Source organism: Ursus arctos, unplaced genomic scaffold (assembly GCF_023065955.2).
Source record: "Ursus arctos isolate Adak ecotype North America unplaced genomic scaffold, UrsArc2.0 scaffold_12, whole genome shotgun sequence".
Lineage (NCBI taxonomy): Eukaryota > Metazoa > Chordata > Mammalia > Carnivora > Ursidae > Ursus > Ursus arctos.
Window position 1 is genome coordinate 60,056,050 of NW_026622786.1, and position 4,764 is coordinate 60,060,813.

At 49.9% G+C, this 4,764-nt stretch overlaps 1 long non-coding RNA gene across 1 annotated transcript; it reads right to left on the minus strand.

The window, feature by feature from the left end:
* Positions 1 to 1,041: 1,041 nt before the first annotated feature.
* On the minus strand, positions 1,042 to 4,764 carry LOC130543457 (uncharacterized). Its single transcript, XR_008958829.1, has 2 exons — positions 4,657 to 4,764; positions 1,042 to 3,930 (listed from the first exon to the last, which is right to left on the minus strand). It is a non-coding gene; the product is annotated as an uncharacterized LOC130543457 (long non-coding RNA).

A 4,764-nucleotide genomic window follows, 5' to 3' on the forward strand; every position in this document is an offset into this window, starting at 1 on the left:
CTCTGCCTTGTCCTTCCAACCTAGTGGCTTCCAGTGGTTGCTAAGCTCTAGGTTTCTTCATAGTCGCCATTTTGGTCCCTTACTCTTCCATCACTGGTGTAACCAAGTCTCTGCACCAAATCCCCTCTGTTTCAAATGTTTAGAGTGATTTCTGTTGTCCTGACTGGACCCAGAGTGACACATCAGCTCTTCTCCCCATGTGGCAGTTGAGAATGGTTGATTTCATGAATGACTCAGTGAGTGGATAGACAACCATGTTTACATGTCATACCTACTTTTTATATGCCCGCTTTCTAAGAGATTTTCATGGCTCTTCCTGTCAATCTCCTTTTCCTCCCATGGCCAAAACTATCTTTTTTCAAGCTCTATCCACTTTTCCTTGCTGGATTTCCCAACCTCAAAGCCCTTGTCCAAGTTTACCCATACTCGGGTCCTGCATGGCATCTGCATTACTGACAGATGGTGAAGACATTGGGTCAAGAGTGAGATCATCAAGATTAGAACAGTTGCAGAATCCAAAACCCGAGATTGTTGGCTGCGACCCATAGGACAATGGTGAAGGATTCATTATCTTTCCACTCTTCAGGTCTGATACATGACTGAAGCCAGAGCCAGGCCAATTCACAGTTATTCCCGGAGCCCAGTGCAATTTGCAGATAAAAGGAAGATGCACATTTGTGGCCAAAATGGAAGATATGGGTATTGGACGGGCTGCTAAAATGCTCCCCTGTGCATGAGGCCAGCCCGTGGCCGGATGGTCTCCTCAGTGCTGCCCAGAGCATTACTTTATTTCCACAATCTGGAAGCCAAGCAAATAGAAAATAGCATTTGGAAGGGGTCTGGGAATGGCTAGAGGTTAAAGTTTGTGCTACAGTGAAGAGGATGCTGCAGCCCATCTTTCTGCCCCTCCTGCTCCACACATTTCTCAGCTCACCTTGACCCCTCGTAGGCATGGCCATAAATGAGGTTGAGCAGTTATCGAGAAGACTCTTAGCACTAATGTGGGAAAAGGAAAATAACGCAACTTCTTGAAATCTCACCTGAGAGGTAACACATTTATTGTGCTTTGCACTGAGTTGGGTACAGAGGATGAGAATAAGTAAGAACCAGCTCCTGCCCTGCTGTCTACTGGGGAGAGACAAACAGACAGAGGGACAAGGGCAGGTTGATGGGCTGAGCCAAAGCCCAGATGCTCTGCATGGGGCCCACATAAGAATCGTGCTCTGGGTGAGTCAAGCCAGAGGCTATTCCCAGCTCGCACACTTCCCAGCCTGGTGACCTTGGTCTTTGTGACTTTAACGTCTCTGAGTCTCTGCTTTCTTGTCTATAAAGGAGGATTTATGAAGCAGGTGTCTGCCTCATAGATTTAATACTTTGTGAGTGTAAAATGAGTTTATGCACAAAAAGTTCTTCATACCTTGCCTGATGCAGTGTGAACCCAAGGACAATGATGTCCTCACGATAGGCACCCTCATTGATGGCAGAAGTGAGTCTCCGCCAATCACTTCATGGGCTCTGGACATTGCAAGGAGGAACCAGGGCTGGAAAGGAGGACCGTGGTGACACCAAGTGATGACTCCAGCTGACAGCCTGCTTGGCGGGCAACCAGGGAGCCCCTTTTGAAGATCCTTAGAACTCCTAGGAGGGTGAGGAATTAATAGAGGATTCAGAGATATTATCACATGGACATAAACAGGACCAGTTGTGTAGTCATGGTTGGGTTACAAGATCAATGAGGCAGGAATTATGAGAACAGAGGATTGAGTAAATCACCTGGCCTGCAATCGTCAGGAAAGCCTCAGTGCCAGCGATCACCTGCACTAGTTCTGGAAGGTGAAGGGGAACGCATGGGTGGATGGCAGGCATGCCAGGCCACAGCATTCCAGGTAGAGGAAATGGGAGAGGCAAGTATCCAGAGGCAAGAAAAAGCAGCGTGAGCCCAAGAACAAAGAAATTCAGTATGGCAGCTATGTAGGGAGTCAAGTGACAGGAGCTAAGGCTGGAGAAGCTCCATGGGGCTAACTAATTCTGAAGAGCCTTGTGTGTCCTGGGACGAGTCTGGGCTCTTCCCTGTGGCATGTGAGAGAGGAGATTTTTTGTGGTAGAGAATGTAGTCAGATTTGTCTTGAGAAAGACCATTCAGGTAACACTAAGAAGGTTGATTTGGTGCGAGGTGGGAGATCAGAGGCAGGGGCTCCACAACCCTAAATCGACAACGCCCTCAGAGAGGCAACAGAGAGGCAAAGGGATTGAACAGAGGTTTCTGAGTAGTCATTTCCTGAGGTGAAACGAGACTAGAATTCCCTTGCTGGCAAGGACGGTACTTCTTCTGTGCCACAGAATATATCAAGCGCCTAACAAGAACGGGCACGGAGTAAGTATTTCCTGAAGATCACTGGATGAAGCACAACCAACTGCACTGGGCAAGTGGAGGATTGATGGGAGTCGGGGATGTCCAAGGTTTCTGTTTCGGAAAATGGATGAGCTTGGTTTAGGAGATCACGTCATTGGCCCAGTTACGACTTTGCTTGGGTTTGAAGTGTCTGTGGAACCCCCGCATGAGCCGTCCAGCAGGTAGTTACATGGACACACACCGTGCGTCCTCACCACGTAGCACAACGCCTTGCTCAGGGCGCCTGGGTGGCTCAGTCGTTGAGCGTCTGCCTTCAGCTCAGGGCATGATCCCAGCGTTCTGGGATCAAGCCCCACATCGGGCTCCTCCGCTGGGAGCCTGCTTCTTCCTCTCCCACTCCCCCTGCTTGTGTTCCTTCTCTCGCTGGCTGTCTCTTTCTCTGTCAAATAAATAAATAAAATCTTAAAAAAAAAAAGGAACAAACAAAAAACAACGCCTAGCTCAACACACTGAGTAGGTACTCGATAAATATTCATTGGCTAAATGAACGAGTGAATGGGTCTGGAGTTCAGGAAGGACCTAGACTCCTTGAACACCTTCTACACAGCGGGGCCCCTTGTTCTTTTACTCCCTGTCACGTTCCTTTGTAGTACTCACAGGTATGACTCACAGGTATGACTCACAGATATAATGACTCACCCGTTCGGTGCCTGACTCCCTAACTAGAGTACAGTTAGCGATGCCTTGGCCTAACCTAGCCCACGGTAGAGATTAAGTGAATATTTGTTGAGTTAATAAAGGGCTAGGGATGTGGATGTGGCCATGGACAGGAGGTAGGTAGAAGCCGAGAGAAACTATGGGTCACGACAAGCTGGTGACTAGATCGGGCATGGAGCGTCCACGTTCCAAGTGACTTGTTCGTAACACTCGTCTTCAAATTTCACTTCCCTCGTCCTCCTTCTCTACGCGCCGCATCCCCAGAGTCCAGCCTTGATGCAGTTCTCTCGAGTTCTTCTCTGAGCTGCTGTTCTCTCATCTGTGAAATGGGCATTTATTGTGTACCCTGCCCGCTTTACTAGGTGGCCGGGAGCATTAATGAGCTCTTTCCGTTCAACAAATGTTTACGTAGGTGGTTCAATGCCGCAGTGATAAGTACCTTTGGGTGAAGACACTGACCTCCACACTCAGTTCCACGTGGCTTGGAGCGGCATCCCCTGCTCCGGGAGGCAGTGGGAAAGAAGATCTCTTTGTCACACCACCTGCCTTCACAGGAAGCCCTCCATTCCAATACAAAAGACTCTCATCTTGAAGCCTGAACAAGGGCCAAATGGCCCGTCCAGCACTGCAGTCAGAGCCGACCGAGCTCTGTTACACTGGGGCCGTGCTGTGGGGCCTGGCTGCGTCCTGCCTCCCTGTGAGCTACTGCCCAGCTCGTGGCAGTGTGCACCCTTAACTGCTGGCTGCTGGCTGCCCTGTCGTGCAGCTAGGGAGCGCGGAAGATAGACACTGAAAGCCGAAAAGGACGCACACCGCCAATGGCTGCTTTCAGGATGATGATGGGTCCAGGACAGCAACTCCTGCAAACAGAGACCACGTTTTTTAAAACATTTATCTCCCTGCAGGGCCCACTTGGACTTTTACTGTCGAAGGCAGGTCTTTGCACAAGCTGTTCTCTCCCTCTGGACTACCCCATCCCTGAGGACTTCAAGACTGTATCAAGCCTTGTTCCCAAGCACGGTGAAGCCTCTCTTCACCATCTAGGCAGACAGACTCCTCCTCCTCTTTGGACAGGAAGGAGGGGACAGAGCCAGGCTTTACCGAGTGCTGCTTAGGTGTCGATGACTCTGTGTGGTTCTTCATATACCTGCTACCATTTCATACACGGACCATCAGCAAGGTGGACTTTGTTAGCCCCATTTTACAGATCGGAAAGCTGAGGGTTAAGACACAAGTCACTTGGTCAAAGACACAGCTAGTGAATGATGGAGCCAGGATTGGTCAAAAATCATATATACACAGTGTTTACACGGCTCTGTCTCCATATTTCTAATCGGGTGCTAATTGTGTGGTTTAGTGAATATCTCCAGGGCAAAGCTCCTCTTCTGAGACTGTTGCCGAAGGAGAAGAGAAGTCGGCAACTGAGCAGCCCTTGGGGGAACATCTGTTCCTTCTTCCACAGCCCATGGACCGGAACCTGGTCACGTAGCCAAATCTAATCCCAAGGGAGGTTGGAACATACGGTCTTCCCATATACCCAAGAACTGGGACTGGCGAACACAAAGCAGTTTCCTCGCCCATCTTACCTCTCTCAGTAAAATTGCCTCCAGCAGCCCAGCAGGTGGGAGAGGGACTGTACCTCAGCCTTCCGAGGCTCCCGTCAGCTCCCTGCGTCTCCTCAGCGCGGCGGAGCT